Below are 21,551 nucleotides of genomic sequence, written 5' to 3' on the forward strand. Positions count from 1 at the left end.
TGGTTAGGTATAGATATGGATACATTATGGACTTCTGCCATTTTAGGGGAACTATTTTTTTTTATTTTAACCCATTTTGCTACCACCCAGTATATATCACATAAATATAAACTGGAGACCAACATGATTTGCAGTAGACATGCAACATATAACAACCTTGGTGAATATCAGTTACTTCACATAAATAGCTGAAGAACTGAGTTTGAAAGTCTACTCTTAGGTTGCTAAAATCACTTTCACAGCTTCTAGTATAAGGCAGTTTATTGCTAGAGGTAGTATGGAATGATAAAAAATGCAGACAAGGACCCAGATTTTAGGACTTTGTATTATCTTTCCCCAAAATGAACCAGTTCAACTTTGAGGAGAGCTACTGTTTAACTTGGGGCAGGAAAATCAAGATAGGTCAGAAAGATCATTATTGATGAGAAGTGATTATACTTTCAGAAATTTCTGGCATAGTTTTAAGAGAGGAAAAGAGGCCTGTCTTATAAAAATGAAAAAATGGTGACAAACAAAAGTGAAATATTACCACAAGGTACAATAGGTTGATTTTATACAGGAGCCTTGGATACACAATAATAATAATAATAATAAAAATGTGACATGGAGTGTGCTAAGAGACTATGGAAAGGCAATTGTATTAAACACATAGATTTTCAGTTGAAGAAAAGACAATATAATGAATGAATGATATTATGAGCATTACACTAAAATTCCTATTGAGAAAAACTTTTTTTTTGTATTTACTTAATAATGAATATCAGTCTCAGTTGTCCAGCTTTGGAGTTTGACCCTCCCAAAGTCTCCTTATGGAAAGTTGTATGGAGTAACAGGCAACTTTGATCTCCTGACATTAAAGCCTCACTCTCATGTTGGTCATAACCTGACAGCTAATAACTTCTATTGATTCATCATTGACAAGTAAGCCTGATTTTGAGTTAACAAGCTCATGAAAACAACTACTCTGCTCTGATATATAGCAGTAGAAAGACAAGGGTTACTATAAAAAGGGCAGAGCTAGTGTGGTCAAACAGGACTTTGCACCTGTCATATTTATCTTGTCTGGCTACTATCCTGAGGTTCATCTCTTCTCCTCCATCTTTTCCCCAGAACCTTGCCAGTAGTGGGGAGTGTGTGTGCATGTGCACATGAGCGTGTGTGTGTGTGCGTGCGTGTGTAGAAAGTATAGATACATCGTGGTGCATATGGTGCCAATCACATGCATCCTAAGGCTGCGAATTGCAGATTAAGAAATTATCCTGAGCCTCGTGTGATTCTGTCCTGCATGGCTCTTCTCTGGAGTAGTTGTTCCCACCTTCCTCCTTTTCTCCCACCTAAGTGCATGCCACCAGCCCATGGAAGATTTGACAGACATAGACATGAGTCCCCAAGGCCCCACAACCATCTTTTTGGTTGTGAACTAAAGGTCTACAAAGATTATCACTTTAAGGTGGATAATGATGAAAATGAGCACCAGGTATCTTTGAGAATGGTCAGTTTAGGCTCTGGTGCAAAGGATGAATTGCACATTGTTGAAGCAGAGGCAATGAATTATGAAGGCAGTCCAATTAAAGTAACAATGGATACTTTGAAACTGTCTGTACGGCCAATGGTTTCCTTGGGGGCTTTGAAATAACACCACCCATGGTTTTATAGCTGCAGTGTGGTTCAGGGCCTGTGCATATTAGTGGGCAGCACTTAGGAGCTGTGGAGGAAGATGCAGAGTCAGAAGATGAAGAAGAGGAGAATATAAAACTCTTAAGTATACCTGGAGAGTGATCTTCCCCTGGAGTAGACAGCAAGTTGCCACAGAGCAAAGTAAAACTTTCTGCTGCTGCTGCTGCTGATTTTGATGAGGAAATCGAAGAAAAAGCTCCAGTGAAGAAATCCGTGTGAGATACTCCAGCCAAAAATGTACAAAAATCAAACCAGAATGGAAAAGACTCGAAAAAATCAACACCAAGATCAAAAGGTCAAGAATTCTTCAAAAAACAGGAGAAAACTCCTAAAACACCTAAAAACTTCTAGTTCTATAGAAGACAGCAAGGCAAAGATATAAGCAAGTATAGAAAAAAGTGGTTCTTTTCCCAAAGTGGAAGCCAAATTCATCAATTATGTGAGGAATTGCTCTGGATGACTGACCAGGAGTCTATTCAAGACCTCTGGTAGTGGAGGAAGTCTCTTTAAGAAAATAGTTTAAACAGTTTGTTAAAATTTCCATCTTACTGTGTTTCTGTAACAGTTGATATCTGGCTGTCTACAGAAGAGTAAGACATTTCCCTACTGTGTTTGATAAATGTTGTCCAGGTACCACTGCCAAGAATGGCTTGTCTAAAGATCCTGTTTAGGTTTTGAAGATGGAACTCCATCCACTCTTTGCTTGGTTTTATGTATGTATGGAATGTTACGATAGGACATAGTAGTAGTGGTGATCAGACATGGAAATGGTGATGAGACAAAAATATACATGTGAAATAAACTCAGTATTTTAATAATGTAAAAAGAAAGAAATTATCCGGTCATTGGACTAATTGCTAGTTGCTGCTACTTCCATTTTTGTCCACCAGACCCATTAAATATGACTGATTTTTATTATTTTTTTTTTTTGAGAGCTCTAACACTGAGTGCTTACTTTAGGCATGGTGGGTTAGGAGGGTTGTATTAAATTGACTTTAATATAACTATTTAATTTAGGAATCTTCCTTAATAATTTGGAAAGATTTATTGCAAACTGTAGTGGAATTTTAAGGATTGGCATAGACTATTACAGAAAACATGTTGGGACTGGGTCAGTTAATGGGTGGCAACATCATAAACCCTTGGCACCTTTTAATTTGTAGTTTACTGGTTGTTGCCTTTGTGGTAACAAGGAGCCTGAATGACTCAACATAGGACCAGAAGAGGGCAATGTCTGGTAGAGTGGTGTGTGCATGTAGGATGTGGTGGAGTCTTTGTTCCTTCACTCTACTGCTTTTTGTAGAATGTTAGGGAAGGGGGGAGACCTCTGAAGAGACCCTCTTCTCGCAGAGAAGAGAATCAGAGTGTCTGGGTATTATGACATGGAAATATAAAAATGTGAGAAAAACTGTGATTGCAAAGTTCAAAAAACTCCTCATTCTCATTAGACTAAAATTACTTGGTGCATAAAGAACTGGTCAAGTTTTACAAAGCAAGAAGGAATTTTGCCCTTGAAATCCTGTAATTTTTTTTCTTCACTGACCCCACTGTCAGTTAACTTCTGGAAGACTGTGGAATGACCAAATATTTTCATGAAATGAGATAAAAACTATGATCAGTGAAAGTGGAAGTATGACTGAAAAATATCCTAAAAGCCATCACTGGCAGGGATTGTTTCTTTCAATTTCTAAATTTTTTTAAGGTGAATTTTCTTTTGAAAGTGTGCATGTATCAAAATTTTTTCAAATGGGTGTGATATATATGGATTAATTAGGCAATAAAGATGTTCCAAAAGTAATACGAATACTATCAATTGTTAGAAATAAGTTAGAAATAAGAAATACATGATTGAATTGCTTGATTTGGAATGTATATTTATGTTTTGAAATTAGGAAAGGCATTTTTGTGCTTGTGTAATATTTCTGATGGGCCTGTAAGCAATTTGTTTTTGAAATTATGAAATACATGGTTGCTTGCTCCAAGCCCGCAAACAAAAATCTATGTGTACTTGGTATATTAGGAGAATTTTTAGCTGTATATACTTTGTAATTTATTTGGTTTGCTATAGTATTTTTAAATTGTCAAGTGGTGTATATTAATATAAATCAGATATAACAATTTTTTTAAAGGAAGTTCAGTCTGAGAGTGATTTTCTGTGACTTTGCTAGGTATGCACCAGGAAAGGGGCACTGAAGAGGCAGTGTGGCCAGAAATTGAGACAGCCAGAGCTTCTTTTAATCATAGTTATATAGAAGCTCACCAGCTGCTCCAGAGACACAGAGAGAAGTGAAAACCTTCTTAGACCATATTAAAAGTTGGCTCAAATTCTCTATGTTGAGGAGGAGAAACACACACAGAGGGATGGCCAGTAATGTTGATAACGTTCCAAACAGAATTTAAAAAATTGGTCCTTTGAAATAGGAATTACAAATTGAATTATGTATTTTGGTTTTGTTTGGACATTTCCATACTGATTGATTGCTTTTCATTTAAATAGGACTTTTTGGGTGGGGGTGAATTTGAATATTACTGTGAAATTTTATATACTTGCTGGCAAGCTGGAGCTTCACTCACGACAGAATGCTAAATTTTGTGGCATAGAGGTATAATTCCTGGTAATTCTCAGACTTAGTGTGCATATGTGTTACTTGAAAAGACTGTGATTTAGAAGCAACTGGTCTAGGGATTATCATTGAGAGAAACACGGGGCAAATAATATGGATGTTTGTGACCACTTATAAAATGAGTTTACTGAGAAAAGCTCAGTGATAGCTATTTTTAATTGTGGAGTGTGTGTGCTTGAGAGCTGGGCCAAAGATGACTGAAATATTATAAAAATCTGAATGCAATGTAAAATGCAAGTTCTTCAAGTGCACATGTTGGAGCCAGGGTGGAATTCCTCAGACCCACTTTGCCTTCTCGCATCAGGGCTTCCATCCCAGCCTGTCCATTGCTGGGGACACCCTTGTCTCTAAACTCCTGACTCTCTCTCACCAGTGAGACCCTGCATTTTGGTTATTCCCTCAGGGGCCTTCTTTGACATCCTGTCAGCAATAAACCTTCCCCAGCCACTATCCTCACTTTTCCCTTCTCCATTGTTCTTCATGGCACTTACAGCTTGCTGAAATATCATTTCCTTGTTTTCTTTTTGAGTATCTCTTCCTTGAGACTGCAAGCTCTAGGAAGGCAAGGATTTTGTTTGTTTTATGTATAGCTGTATATCTAGCACCTAGAATTATGTAGTCTCTCACCTGCCTCCTTTCCTGCTCTTGCTCCCTTGGGGTTGAGAGAAGGAGGACAAAGGGGAGGGAGATAGTTTACATGATCACAGGATTCTTTCTCCTGTTGCTCATCACTGAGTCCAGATGGGGCTGACAGTGTCCTCAGAGCATCAGGCTCTCCTGGGTGGTGGGGTATAGGGTTGGTTCTTTGGAGGTGACCTTCCTTTCAGAGGCTCTGATAAAGGAATAACAACTGAGCTTGTGTCTTCCTCCCCCTCAGTCCTATAACAATTCATCTAGACCATCTTGTTGGTGCTTGAGTTGCCTCACCCAGAAGTGGCACTCTTGATTGGAGCAGTAGGATGGCTGAATCTCCTCCACTTTCCACAGGAATCTCCTCCATCATTCATAGGAAATCCACAGTTTACACACTGAGTGGTGGGAATGTCATCCAACCAGGCCCTCTCTGCACTGAGGCCTTTTTCTTGCCTAACTAAGAGCAGAAAAGAAAAATCTCTAATAAGCTCCATCAGGAACATGAAAGGAGAAATTACAACTGATGCCACAGAGATACAAGATATCATCTATCAATTCTACAAAAACCTTTATGCACACAAACTGCAAAATGTGGAGGAAATGGACAAATTTTTAGAAACACACAGCCTCCCTAGGTTCAACCAGGAAAAAATAGAATTCCTGAACACACCAATATCAAGAACTGAAATTGAAACAGCAATAAAAATCCTTCCTAAAAAGAAAAGCTCTGGACCAGATGGTTTCACACCCGAGTTTCACCACACCTACAAAGAAGAACTGGTGCCTAGCCTGCAAAAGTTATTCCACAACATCAAGAAGGATGGGATCCTCCCCAACACATTTTATGAGCGAACATAACCCTGATACCAAAACCAGGAAAGGATGCAACAAAAAAAGAAAACTGCAGACCAATATCCCTTATGAATATAGATGCAAAAATTCTCAACAAAATCCTAGCAAACCGAATCCAGGTGCTTATCAAGAAAATAATCCATCACAACCAAGTGGGCTTCATCCCAGATACAGGGATGGTTCAACGTACACAAATCTGTAAATGTAATTCACCACATAAATAGAAGCAAAAACAAAGACCATATGATCCTCTCAATAGATGCAGAAAAAGCATTTGACAAAATTCAACACCCTTTTATGATAAGAATGCTTAACAAAATAGGCATAGACGGGGCCTACCTAAAAATGATACATGCCATATATGACAAACCCACAGCCAATATCATACTGAATGGGGAAAAATTGAAAGCATTCCCATTTAGAACTGGAACCAGACAAGGTTTCCCACTATCTTGCCCATTTCTTTATGCCCCTAGCATCAGGCCTTGGGAAACAGGCACTATGTGAGGACAGATGTTCAGTATTTTTTACATGGGAGATGGTTAAAAATCTTTAGTGTAGTGGCTTGGGCACCTCCAGTATCACAGGAATGTGAGTTAATTAATTGAATGGCCCCATTCCCAAAGGGAGGGAAGGAGGAAGGGATAGTTTGCTACATGAAAAATTCTGCATCTCCATTACTCCCCGCCTTGAATCAAACTTTCATATCCTCTTTAGCCCTCTGGCAGTATCATTTTAGTGTGTGTTCTGCTGAAATGGCCCCTTTCAGAAAGCCCCATAGGACAGTGACTGGCCTTACAGCAGATAACTCTCTGAACTTAGAATGTGGATACTTGGTTTTCACCTGTGTGGTCTGGTAAAGAATTCCAGGAAAATAGGGCAGATCTACCTACCCTTTCAAAACCAACCAGGTTATACATAAAGTCGGATATTTGGAAGCCATTAATATCATATTTTCAAAGAATTCTTTAATTTATTAACTTATTCATTTAACAACTATTTATAGAGCATTTACAATTTCTATGGATTTGCATGGTCATTGAGAATAAAGTGAATAATGCATGGTTGCCACCTTGCGGGACCTCTAGTTTAGCGAATAAGTAACAGGCACTAATTGTGGAGCATCTACTCAAGGACAGATGGTTTTTCAACTTATTTTAACTTCTCATAGCTCTGCTGCAAGGTGGGGATTGTTGTCACCAATATACCAGTGAGAAAATGGCCTAGAAATGGTATAACTCATATGGTTTAGATAACTTGACCAAGAATGCTCAGACATCAGGAATTGTGACTAAGTTTTGGTCCTGGGATCACCAATGTACCTTATTTCCTCAGGGACCATTGCTTTCCTCACAGTGAAATGTCTCTTTTGTGCTTCAGAAAGTTCTGGAAACTTTAGATAATCAGAATTTGTTACTTAGTTTTATTTATTTTGGTAGCAGGTTTAGAAAAGTATATAGAATGGAGGTGAACAATGGCATGAATACCTTAACAGAAAATGAGCAATGGCTAAATTATATGGCCCCCATGGATAAGGAATAGCTAACTCATAGGTAAAACTCCTGGATGTGAAAAACCTAAGGCCTGGTTAAATTTCTAAAATTTGAAAATATTATGAACTTTAAAAAAAAGTATTTTATAAACACATATTCTAAAATGGCTTTCAATTCTTAGTTGCAAATTGACTCAATTTGAGGTCAAGGATAGGTAGAGTGAAAAACAAGAGAGAGAAAAAAAAATGAGTTTATATTTCCAATGCAGTTAGCCTTCCAACCCTGCAGATGTAAGGTAGGCAGATAAAAATACTTTTTATATTTGATTCACCTGAATTAGCAACATTAATTGAGGATAATGGCTCTTTTGTGGGCCATGCTGAAACCCACAGAAAGGCAACTCCCTACTCAAATACACACAGGCAAACACATACACACTCACCTTTTTAGATAGAGATGATGTTATATAACAAAGCAAGGTGAGATCAGGGCAAGGATGATATCTGGCTTCTTTCACTTGGGATTATGTTTATGAGATTTATCTATATTGTTGTACACAGCTGTGCAAAGTCCTTCTGAATAATATCATTGAAGTGTGTTACTAAATAGTATTCTGTGAATATACTACAATTTATTTTACATTCCATTCTTGACGGACATTTGGGTAAATCCCAGTTTTTAACTATTATGAAAAGTGCTGCTATAAACATTCTTTTTTATGTCTTTTGGCGAACATATGTACACACATCTTTTGTGTATATAGGGTCATAAGATAGGCATATGTTCAGCATTAGTAAATCCTGCCAGATAGCTTCCCAACACGTTTGTATTAATTTACACTCCCACCATCAGTATATGAGAGTTTAGTTTGCTCTACATTCTTGCCAACACTGGATATATTCTTTGAGGGTATGCAGTGGCATTGCATTGTGCTTTCAATTTGCATAGTCATGATGCCTAATCAAGTTGTGCACCTTATATATACTTATATCATTCTCTCCATTTTCATCATGTTGTCTTTTTCTTATTGATTTGCAATTCTTTATGTATTTTGGATGCAGATCCTGTATTGAATAAATATACTGCAAACATATTCCATTATCTGCATTACCTTTTCACTCTCAATGTCTTTTGATGAACAGAGTTCTTAGTTTTGATGCAGTCCAATTTATAATCTTTTCCTCATTGTTAGCCCTGTTGGGAAATCTCTGTTTACTCCAAAGTCATAGAAATATCCTCCTACATTTTCTTCTAAAAATTTTATTATTTTAATGTTGCAGTTAGATTTACAATCTACTTAGAACTGCTTTTTTTCAGGGTTTCAAAAAGATACCATATGGATATCCGATTAACCAAACCTGATGGTACAATTAAAAAATTATTTACTGCTGTTCAATTTGAATAACAATGCCATTGTTACATGGAGTGGATTGTAACTCAAATTATTCTATAAGTAGTTAAATTATAGAGTCTTTGTGGCTCATACAATGAATATTTTTTAATATGTTTTCATAAGATCAGATCCTATCAAAGAAACTGAACTGCATGAACTTACGGTTTTGAAAAATTCTTATTCAGTAGCAAAAACAACGTTTGCTACTCTGCTGATACTCTACTTCACTATGAAGAGAGTGAAAAGGCAACCCACAGAGTGGAAGAACATCTGTTCTCAATGCTCATCTGGAATGATATCACCCATAGGCCTAGCACCCAGATTATGATCCTTTGTGTGCGGCCTTTCACTGAAAACAGAGAGGGTTCCCTGAGAAAAGCCATGATTGGGTCTTGAATCAGGAACATCAGGACAGTTCTAGATTATCTTATGGTGGAAAGGCAAAGATGCTCTGGGAGATATCCACGGTAAAGTTGAGAAGGGTTAAGGGGCCAATCCCCAGAAGAAGGCTTTGCTCAAATGGTAAGAATTCTGCATTACAGTATTTAATGAACACCCAAGTTATCCACTCCTTGGATTCAGAAGGCATGTTGTTCTTAATGAGGGGCTTCTTTCTCCCCAACCTCCAGCTTTACTGAGGTATAATTGACAAATAAAAATTGTTCATAGTAAAGTTGTAGAATGTGATGATTTGATATGCAGGTACATGTGTAATGATTTCCACAATCAAATTAATCCACACATTCATCACCACATAGTTACCCCTCATCTTTTTTTGAATGTGTGTGGTTAAGACACATAAGGTTTACTCATTTAGCAAATTTCAAGTAAACAATACAATATTATTAACTATAGTCTCCAAGCTGTCCATTAGATTCCCAGAACTTATTCATTAGAACTTGAAGTTTGTACCCTTTGACCAACATCTCCCCATTTTCCTCACGTAACAACATGGATGAACCTGGAGGACATTGTGCTAAGTGAAATAAGTCAGACACAGAAAGACAAATACTTTACAATTTCATTTATATGTGGACTATAAAAAAGCCTGAGCTCATAGAAACAGAGAAAAATGGTGGTTGCTACAGGGGCTCCTAAAGAGAGGGGCTTTCCTCTGGTGAGATGGATTCTGAGTCAATTCAGAATTTGAATTTTAATCTGCAATTAAACCTTGAGAAGAATGGGGGCAGCTGAGCAAGCCATTTGTAACACCTGGAAGCTAGCACTTTACATTCTCCTATAGACCTTTGGTTCTCAGGTCTGGCTGTGCACTGGACTCACCTGTTTCATTCTAGCACTAAGTACTAAGGCTACTTAAACCTGGGCATTTCCTAAGCTGTTGAACAATCACAGATTTACTTGTTATTGTTTTTCCCCTTTGGCAGTAAAACTTAACATCCTAGTCAGTTTCTTGTCAACTTAATTTTGGGAGATTTTGTTATCTAATCATGAATGCCAGGAATCATGTCCAGCCAAGCCTTTGGAATCTGCATTCTGCACTTGAGTTTCCCTTTCTTAACACTAAGCTATGATGAATCTGCCTTTTTTGGGCAGGATGCTAAAAATTAGTACATGGATATCTTTCATCTGGAGCTGTTCAGTCTCTTCAGAGAATTCTAGGAGCAACAAAAGGCTTGGAGTCCAACAGTTCAATATGTACATTTTCATTAAACCCCATTTCAATCTGATACTGTGCCATAGTCCTGAATCCTTCAGTGTGGACCTTCTCTGGTTAGATTTCCTCAAAGAACAAATCTTTTATTTTCTTTTGGGAAATTACTGAAGGGACAGTTACTTGTTCCCTTTGATTGAGGAGAGCTGGTACTTCCTTACTACTCTCTCTTTAGACCGTCAATTAATCCACCTGTGTCCAATTTCACACCTAATACTTACCTAGTATCTTCAAGCCTGATCCTTTCAAGGGTTGGGGTATGGTTGCTATTCTCTGTTACTATCCTCCCTCTATAAGTGCTTAAGTTAAAAATTTTTCAGCTTTGCTAAGTCAGTTAATTGTTATGGCTCTATCCACTTTCCACCCTCAAATTTTGTTAATATCTTTCCTTTTTGTTGTCTTGCCTCCTGTTCTCTTTGCCTTTGAGTTTGTATTGTTTAATTCCCCTTAGCAATCACTTAAGTGAGGTTCAAGGAAGTAGAGGGTTAATTTGCCATGTTTAACTGAAACTAAAATGAATTTTTTAATGGAAGGCTTTATCACCTTTTCCTGGTAAGATTAATATATAGACAGGAAATGCCAATAAATTAGTTATTGCTAATAACTCTGGATCCTCTGGAATATATCCACTCCAATTGCTAGGAGCCAATATTCTGCCTCTTAGCTCACTGCTTTAGGGTGAGACAGAGTTTGCTGCAATTTATCAAATTGCATTATCTGATCTCCAGAAATTTCAGATTACTGAGTCCATGGAGAATTGTCTTTAACAAAGCTATCTCACCTGTCTTTTTGTTCCCTGTCAATTTTCAGTGAATGAGCTTGTCTCTTTTGTGCTTCATTTTTATGAATGCTGAAGGAAGTAGCCAACACCCTATGATAGGCAAGACAGCATTTTCCTGTTGATCTTCCTAAGGCTCGAGCTTCTGTGATCATTTGACCTGAACACAAAAGCTGACAGGTAGTTAACCTGATGTAGTTAACCAACTACATCACCACCTTCAAAAAGTGTACATATTAATGCAAGTGTACATACTGAACTTTTGCATTAAAAGTGCTCGGCCTTCAAAAAGATACTTATTCCCGCCATCCTTGGACTCAGCCATATAAAAATTTTAGATCCTACCCTTGTAGGAACTTTCTTTGGGATAATAATTTTAAGTATCAGTCCGAACTCTTTGGGGTTGTAACTGACCACCATAATCAAACTTAAAATTATCCCTCAGAATCCATGGAAGAATTCAACTACTACATTTCAAGAGACAGTTGGTTCTCACAAGCAGCTGTGGCCAGGGACTTTAATGCCTCCAGGATATAATCTATCTCATATGATATTCTGTATGTCACCATCATCATTTCTAGTTTGCTCCACAGAGTGTAGAATGTGAGCCACCAATGCTCACATCGCATTTCATGCATTTTCCATATTATATCTCCCACCAACACAAAAGGCTGACCTACTTTTTCAGTTTCAATTCAAAATATCCCTGGGAAGGGCTTTACTTAGCTCAGCTTGAATGAGGTATCCATTCTTGGGTTAATCAACCAAGGCCATAGGGGAGATCAGATAAGAATGTGTCATCTCCCAGGGGAGCCATTTGGATGGGGTAGTCTGGGGACAGGGATGTGTCTTTGAAAAAAGTTTGAGCATTTTTTTCTTAGTTCAAATTACAGGTCATACTATGTTGCTTATATACATAACTTAAAGTGTAGCTATTATAGGCAAAGGGAAACATATTCCATTGTCATTTCAAATCTTTTAATCTTTTGCTCTAAAATAACCAACTTATAGCAACAAGGTTGATTGCTCATTTTAAGAACAGAAATCTGAGAGTGCTTACTGACTCTGATGCTTTCAACAGGAAAACTCTTTTGTAATATTGATGACCCAAATTATAAGCGAGAGAGTCAAAGTCAGGACATTGGTGGTAGTAAAATGTCCATCCTGGAATTAGAATCACTTTGAAACATGATAGGTAGCCAATAAATAAATCACTAAAGTGATTTTTGACAGTCTGATATATAAATGGTTTAATAAAAATCACATAAATTAAAAGGGAAGATCGGCATTTTGCCTTAAGCATGTACAGTTTTTCAGAGCTAGTTATTGATATCTTTTGAGAGAATTGATACAAACTTGAATTTGAAACCCTTCAGTTGGTTTGCTATCATTTGGTGACTTTTACATTCCGATTATTTAAAAATATGTGTAAGAATTACAATTTGCACTTGAGCTTGTTTTAATTAAAATCTGAAGAATGAATTATACTTCCCTGCAATCTGAAGGAGGGGACTGAATTATTTACTTTGTGAATGTGTGCAGATAACATAGACCTGATTTATTGCTGGTAATGATATTCAATGCATAGATTAGCACTCTGAATATTCAAAATTTAAAACATATCTCATTAATTGTTGAAAGTATCTTAAGAACTAATGGCTGATTTCAAAAAGCAAGAAGACATATTTTAGGTTGATAAATGCAAGTTTTAAAAAACATTAATAGAAAAGAGCTAGAAGTATTCCCTACTGTTACAATTTCCTCTGCTTCAAAATTTCAGAAACTCTCTGACCCTAAATACAGAGTGCCTGAAGATTTCAGGTAATTTCATCTATGTGTAAAGTGTGATAAGTAGTTGCAGATTTAGGTACATTATTTTAAAGTACCTCTCTTGAGATATTCTCTTTAGTGTGACACATTAAGAATGCATGCATATTTATGTAGATGAGATTGTATACTTATCTAATATAAATGTAGATGATAGAGTCATTAGGGTCTTATTCATTTCAACTCACATTAAAATCACTGAAATCTAAAACATTTAGGGATGAGGCAGAAGGTGAGTGTGAGAATACAAATGTGGATGTATCTTCCCTTGTTCTGTTGTAGCTTTAACTTTAGTAGCTTCATGGTACCCAAGAGACAGCAAAAGGGACCAAAAGAGATGCTAGGAGCTACGAGTCACATGACTTGTCTCCATGGGTGGGATATGAGCTGTGCTAAAGCTGAGAGACTTCAAATAAAGTCATAATATACCAGACAGTAGAGGAAGCATTCCAGAGGAAATGGTTGGTAAAGAGATAATCTGACAGTCTATATTTAATAATTATTTATAACTGTTTCTCAGAGCCCCTGTGCACACCTGATTGTAAAAGTGTGAAAGAAACTAGGTGAAATGAGACTGAATGAGTATTAACCTAGGCTTAGTAAATACATGCAGATTTATCATTGCCCTGTGTTGTTGAGTGTGGGATGCTCTTGACCATGTAACGGAGAGATGGTGGTTTCAGAATTAAGTTTTAGGAATGGGTATTATTAGATATTTGACCCAAATAGGTGTAGATGATAGGATGTCTTAAAGTATTTCCTGTGTCCCAACTTTGTGTCTAAGAGGGTGACCGGGATTATGGAAGATATGGAAAGGACAGTGACCTTTGACCATATATTTGTACTTGTCATGGCTTTGGAGGAGCCTAAGCATTTAGAAAGGACTAATGTGTAATGCCAGAGAAATAAGTGGAGTAAATATTAGAAGGGGTAAGCATTCCGTTAAAGATTTTTGCCCTCACTACTGGCCTTGTTCTACCAAATTCAGGGGACTACAACATTTTTAGATTTTAATAAGTCATATAAGTGATTTGTAAATAACTATGCCAAAATTTCCAAGCTTTTCTCTGATTTAACTCGAAGTTATCAAATGTAGGCCAGGGTCCCTGTTGGAGGGCAGGAGCCCTGGATAGCACCAACACTGAATGAGATGAAGGTCCACCGTTCCATGGACTTCAGGTCCACAGTAACAACCTGCTGTGGTGAGTCAGTCACTCCTCCAGGAGAAAAAAGGTACCCTAAGACTCTTCCTTGGTGGTGTTTCCCTGGCTGTCACATACCTCAGTTGAAAGGCAGGTAGCCATGAATCTTCATCTGCAGAGTGCTACTGGCTGTCCCAGAACCTCCAGCAGAGGACGGACCTGGGTCTGTTGTTCCATCTCCACTCCATCATAGGACTTTGGAGCATTCTGCAGTGCCTCAGTAGCTTGCGTCTGTTCTGAATCTCTTCACTTTCTTTTGGCTGTGCCAAATATGCCTCAGGTGCCACCTGTAATGAGAATGAGGTGAAAACACCCTCTGAAAAGTGAACAGGGGATTACTGCTAAGACTAGTTAATAAGACCAATTTCACTGACTGCTTTCCTCACTACTTCCAGCCCACCCGCCTCTACCCAACTCAAAGAAAGAAAGAGAAGGAAGAAAAGAAGGGGGCGCGGGGGGGGGGGGGGGGGGGGGCAGGGGGAAGAGGCAGAGCAAGATATTTGCATAGTTGACATATGAATCTATACAAAAACAAATTTTAATAAAATGTTCAATTTCACCACACAGAAAACTAGAACTGTCAACCAATTTACTGCTAGACTTTGTGAAGAATAAATCTTTTCCTCGTGAGGCCAACGGAAATACACTGAGAAGACAATCAGTGATTTATGTAAGCTGGGATGCCAAGCAAACCTGCAAGGCTGAAAGAAATGAGGAAGTTCCTTCCTGCCCCATTCATTGTCAGAACTCTACTTTGGGAACAGACAAGGTCCATTTTAAACCTGGACTACTCTCTTTATACTTGGGGCAACTTGTACCAATATCCAGGGATTAATTAACTATGAAAATAAAAAGTCGCCTAATAGAAATATGATACAACACAATCCCCTAAACCTACTGCAAAACCTACCAGTCCCCTACAACCCCTAACCCTAAACCTCCATCATTCACACTCCCTACCATTATTCCCCTTCTTTTATAGAACTTTCCTCCATTTTTGCACTCCCCACCCCCATAAAATAGATGATTATCATACATTTGCGATTGCTAATTAATTGTTGACGGAAAAGTGGAAGGCATTCAAAATAGTGTTAGCGTACAGTTAGGATATTTGGTTGTAAGATCATGAGGTTATCTCAAATAATGGGGATTTATTATGAGGTTACCTGGGTGGCAGTAAGGGAGACAGGGTTTCACAAAGACTCTGACGAGCTGGTTCATACACAAGAAACAGGAACCATGCTTCAGCCGTAACTTACAGAGCCCAGGATAGAAGGAAGGGTCACTCAGGATTCAAGGCTGCTCTGGGGAACTGGGCTTCACGGAGTCCTCTCCATTCCTTAGTTCTCTGCTGGCTTCCCTCTGATTTTATGACTTCTGCCTAACTACCATCCTCTACTCACAGCTTTACTCTATGGTGAATTTTTTGCTTCCTAAAAGTTTCTGCTTGCTTATAATTTGGCTCCTCTATGGTTCCCCTGCTTGATGTCTGGTGTTACTGGTTTTTTAATCTCTTGATACTAATTACATCTTTTAATGTATTTCACACAAAAATTTCTGCTACATAAAACTTCCTGAGAAAGATACTTTAATGGGGCTAATCCATCCCCCTGATTCCTGTTGGGCAGAACTTTTGTTATGGGTTTTTGTGTTTTTGTGCATGTGTGCATCAAATGCTCTTTTTTTTACTAGTGGTAAAATTCACATAACATAAAATTCACCTTTTAAACCATTTGAAAGTATACGATTTGGTGACATTTAGTGCATTCAAAATGTGTAACCATTGCCACTCTCTAGTTTTAGAACTAAATATTTTCATCACCCCAAAGGAAAAACTGTGCCCATTAAACAGTGATCATTCTCCCCTTCCCCTAGTTGCTGAGAATCACTAATCTGCTTTCTCTCTCTATGGATTTGCCTGTTCTGAACATTTTGTATAAATGGAATCATACAATATTTGGCCTTTTGTGTCTGGCTTCTTTCACTTAGCATGTTTTCAAGGTCCATTCATGTTGTAGCACATAGCAGTACTTTATTCCTTTTTATGGCTGAATACTATTCTATTGTATGAATGTGCTATAAATTGTTTATCTACTTATCATTTGATGGATGTTTGGATTGTTTCTACTTTTGGTTCTTGTGAATACTGCTGCTATAAACATTTATGTATAAGTTTTTATTTGAACACCTGTTTTCAGTTCTTTTGAGTATATAGCTAGGAATAGAATTATAGGGTCACATGGTAGTTCTGTATTTAACTTATTGAGGAACTGCCAAACTGTTTTTCAAAGCAGCTGCATCATTCTACATTGCCCCCAGCAATGTATGAGGGTTCTAATTTCTCTACATCCTCGCTAACACTTGTTATTGTCTATTGCCTTTTGAAAAATAGCTATCCTAGTGGGTGTGAAGTGGAATCACCAAATGCTCTTTTGAAATTAAATTTTATTTTTTTTAACTTGACACATAATTGTACATATTTATAGGAGTATATAGCAATATTTTGATATATATTAATATAATATACAGTGATCAGATAAGGGTAATTCATATATCCAAGATATCAAATATTTATCATTTCTTTGTGTTGGGAATATTCAATATTCCCATTCTAGCTGTTTTAAACTACATGTTATTGTTAACTATAGTCATCCTACAGTGGTATAGGACACTAGGACTTATTCCCCATATCTAGCTTTCATATCCTTTAGCAAATTTCTCCCTATCTCCCCTTTCCCCCTACCCTTCCCAGGCTCTAGTATTCTCTGTTCTACTTTCTACTTCCATAATATCAACTTTTTTTTAGCTTCCACATATGAATGGGAACATGTGGTGTTTAACTTTCTGTTTCTGGCTTATTGCACTTAACATAATGTCCTCCATTCCCATTCATGTTACCATGAATGACAGGATTTCATTTTTTATGGCTGAATAGTATTCCATTGAATATATATATATATACATATATATATATATATATATATACACACACACATATATATCACATTTTCTTTATTCAGTCATTTGTTATTGGACACTTAGGTTGATTCCAATCTTGGCTATTGTGACTAGTGCTGCAATGAACATGAGGGTGCAAATGTTTCTTCAATATACCGATTTCCTTTCCTTTGGCTATGTACCCTGTAGTGGGATTGCTGGATCACATGGTAGTTCTATTTGTAGTTTTCTGAAAAACCTCCAAACTGTTCTTCATAGTGGCTATGATAGTTTACATTCCCACCAACAGTGTATTAGAGTTCCCTTTTATTTGCATCCTTGCCAGCATTTGTGATTTTTTGTCTTTTTGATGATAGCCATCCTAACTGAAGTGAGACGATACCTCCTTGTGGTTTTAATTTGCATTTTTTCTGATGATTATTGATAGTGATCATTTTTTCATATATTTGTTGCCTCTATGTATGTCTCCTTTTGAGAAATATCTGTTCAGATCATTTGCCCATCTTTAAAATCAGATTTTTTGTTGTTGAGTTCTTTGTATATTCTAGATATTAATCCCCATCAGATGAATAGTTTGCAAATATGTCTCCCATTCTGTAGGTAGGTTTTCTTTTCACTCTGTTGTTTTCTTTGCTGTACAGAAGCTTTTTAGTTTGATATAATTCCATTTGTTTATTTTTGCTTTTGTTGCCTGTGCTTTTGAGGTCTCATTCATAAAATCTTTTCCCAGACCAGTGTCCTGAAGCATTTCCTGTATGTTTTCTTCTAGTAGTTTTATAGTTTTAGGTTTTACATTTAGGTTTTTGATCCATTTTGAGTTTATTTTTGTATGGGAGAGAGATCGGGGTCTAGTTTTTGCTTTGATCAAAAGCCCAGGAGTTGTCCTCAATTTTCTCTTTATACTATATAGTCCCATCACCAGAAGTGGTCCTACTTTGAATATGCAGCTTGAACTTGACCAGCTCTCACCATGTCCACTGCTTTTACACTTTGGTCCAAGCCACCACCATCTCCTGCTCCTCTACAGTTGCTTCACTAGCAGCCATATGCTGTCACTGTCCTGCTGAAAACTGTCTATTAGTTTATACTGTCACTAAGAATCAACATTACAAATCCAAAATCATACAAGGCCCTGATTGGATGCCAGCCTCTCCAGTTATGTAATCTCCCATCTCTCCTTCACTTCTTCCCACCTTGGCAGAGTACTCTGGATTTTACTTAAGCACAACATGCTTTCCCTACATCTACAGTTTGCTTTTGATTTTTTCTTTTCCTGGACTACTTATCTTCCACATCTTCTCCTATCAGCTTGTTTTTTGTTATTCAGGTCCCTGTTTAAATATAATTCCTCAAGGAAGCCTTCCCCAACCATTTTATATAAACTTGTCCTCCCCTAACCCCATTATTCTTTCTTATTTTAATTCATTAAACTTATCACTAATTATTTGTTTAAATAGTTATTTTCTGTTTCCCCCACTAGAATATAAGCACATGATGTCAAGGGATTTGTTGTATTTATCACAGCTTTCCCAGTGATTATCACAGTGCCTGGCACATAGTAGGCATTCAATACACATTTCTTGCATGAATGAATGTATAAATGAACAAATCCCATCCTTTTTGGTGATCTCAATAGAGTCTAAAGAGTGAGGAGGGGCTGGAAAGGCAAAATTAATCAAAATTTATGGATTCAAAATAATTTACTTTTGCCTCATTCATTTCAGGAAATGACTATACTGCCTCATCGATTTTCTACTGCTTATTGAAAGAATTTAGATTCTTTGTTTTTCTATTTATTTGATTGTACTTGCCTAAATATTTTTTGGTACAGCTTAACAGACCACAATCCCAGCTGCTTTTGTATAAAGGCACCATTGTTTTCAAAGGCCTTTTGCTCAGTGTTTAGCTTTTCCAGAGTAGTGGTATAACATACACATGTAATTCATATGAGGCTGTATTTTTCCCTGATGGGTTTACTAGTTTTAATAAATCTAAATCTTAAGTGCTGTGAATGCAGATCCCACTTTTTTGTTTCATTCTCTGTACTATAACTTTTATCACCAAAAAGCATATTTATTTCTTTCTTTAGCCTTTTTTCTTCATGCTAAGTGATTCTTGTTTGTGTAGTACTGCTTCATGGTGGGAGATCATCAAAAGAGAAACTCTCTGATCTGTCAGAATTGAATAAGCATTACATTATTAAATTTGACAAAAATATTACCTGACATAGTTATGACCAAATCATAAATGGCCTTTTAAAAAATTTTTTTCTTGGCCAAAGCCCTAATGCCAATGGACTAGATGAAATAAATTTCAAGAGCATGGGCTTTGGAGTTGGTCAACTTGGGGTCAAATCTCAGTTTGCCACTTATTTAACTTCATTGAATCTTAGTTTCTTTCCCTGATATAGTGCAAATGTTTAGTGTTGTGAACGTGAGCAATGATGCATATACAACACCTGGCAGACTCTAGCTGGTAAAGATGTACCAGATAACTGACACTGTTGCTTTAGCTAATAATTTTTGAAGGTTTTACTTGATAACCATAGGTTCCACATAAAGATAGAAACTTTCTAGTCATTAACATTTTCTTTTTTAAACTAGCATTCATTCTGTTCATTTTAAATCAAGGAATTCTAATCTGGTTGAATATTTCTCCCCACTCCCAGTCTAGAAATTGCCTAGTCTTTTTTCATTTAGAAACAAACAAACAGGTTAAAATTTCTGTAGTATGAAAATCTGACTTAGAATAAAAGATGAGCTATTGATCTAGACAGATGGAAGAGAAGGGGCAAATGCATGGGGGTAAAACAGATTATGTAAATGCTGTGACTGGATCTCAGGCTGCCTTAGGGATGTGGTAGGATATGCAGCTGTAAGGTTTGCAAGGCCAGATCTCATTGGGTTTGTCATACATGTCAAGAATTGGAGCTTCTCTGAGAAGCATAGCCAAGAACTGAAACATTAATGGCATGATCTTACCGGTCTTTAAAAATTATTACTATGGCAACAATGTGGCGACTAAACCTGGAACACTGGTTGATCACTTTTCCAGAGTAAGCTATAGTGGATGTGGTTGTACACTGCCCATATCACCCCTTCGGGATGAGGCTGCTGTCTAGGGAAAGCCCACATTCAATGACTGGTCCCTCTGTGGTGGCCAGCCCCTTTTCCTCAATCTGGCAATTCTGAGGGCCATTTTAGCTTCATAGCTTCTGTGGGATGAGCTGAGGCCTTTCTTGTATTTGCATCACAGTTCGGCTTCTCCTGCACAATCCTGTCCGGTATCATTCTTAGCGCATTCCTAACAAACTTCGTACACAGAAATCTCTGTTTCAGAGATTGTTTCCAGGAAACCTGACCTAAGACAGATAAACACAGCAAAATTTTAAGTAAGGAATGATGAAGGCTTAAATCTAGCAACTGGCATGTGAGGATGTAAAGGAGAAGATAAATTCCAGAAATAATCAAGAGGTAGAGCCAACGGAACTTGGCATTTGAGAGAGAGAGAGAGAGAGAAAGAGAGAGAATTTGTGTGTGTGTATTTGCGTGTGCTGAATGGGGATAGGCAGTATGAGGCTGGCAAGCAGTGCAGAAGAGGATGGAGTCTGCGATAACTTCCTTATTTATGATTTAGGCAACTGGCTGGTCCTGCTTCTCCAGGCATATGTGGTGCCTGAGTACCCTCCTGGGTGGAGCTTTCCCTAGTCTGGCTGGGTGTTAGGGCTGGGAGTGGGACTGCCTCCTGGTCTAAGGAGCTTGAAGCTTTGGAAAAGGTAAGAGTATCCAGGGCTAAAGCCAGAATGAAACCAAACAAAAAGTCCAAACCAAAAGCATCAAACCAAAGAAGTGGTTATAGAAGGAAGCACCTGAGACAGCAGTTAGAGAAGATGGATTTGGAATAAGGATCAGGCAGAGCCTGAAAAGATAGATTCCTTGAGGCACTGAGAGAAAGATCCAGGAACTTTTTGCTCTTTCCCTCAGGGGAAGGAGCTCTTGAAGGTTATGCTCTCGTAACAGGCAAGTGGTCGTGTCTGAGATGGAAGAAGGAAACACAGGAGGAGAAGGTGGGGGGGGAGGGGAGAGTGAAGAGTTCCTATCCAAATTGACAGCTTCTGTAAACTACAAAGCTGCACACAACACAAGCTGCTTTTAATTCTGTTATTCTTGAGTACTGGGCTTCATATTTTCTGTTATCAGTATGACACTGAAAACAGAAGACCCAGAAAGTGAGACAAAAAGAATGGAAGTGTATATAAACATAAATAGTATATATATAAATTACATGATTCTCTCTCCACAAGTAGTATAGAAATATAGGAGAAAAAGGAAGGTAACTTTTAGGTATGTTTCAAAAATGAAAAACAGAAAAGGAGAGGGAGCAAGAAACAAGATATGTTTTAGACATTTAAAAACTTTTTATGAGAGTCACTTAAAATTTTT

The 21,551-nt window shown here is 37.5% G+C and overlaps 1 pseudogene; it reads left to right on the forward strand.

Annotated features, from left to right (window-relative positions):
• Positions 1-1,355: 1,355 nt before the first annotated feature.
• LOC138395457 (nucleophosmin pseudogene) lies at positions 1,356-2,195 on the forward strand (annotated as a pseudogene).
• Positions 2,196-21,551: the final 19,356 nt, after the last annotated feature.

This window comes from Eulemur rufifrons, chromosome 15 (assembly GCF_041146395.1).
Source record: "Eulemur rufifrons isolate Redbay chromosome 15, OSU_ERuf_1, whole genome shotgun sequence".
In the NCBI taxonomy this organism is placed as follows: domain Eukaryota; kingdom Metazoa; phylum Chordata; class Mammalia; order Primates; family Lemuridae; genus Eulemur; species Eulemur rufifrons.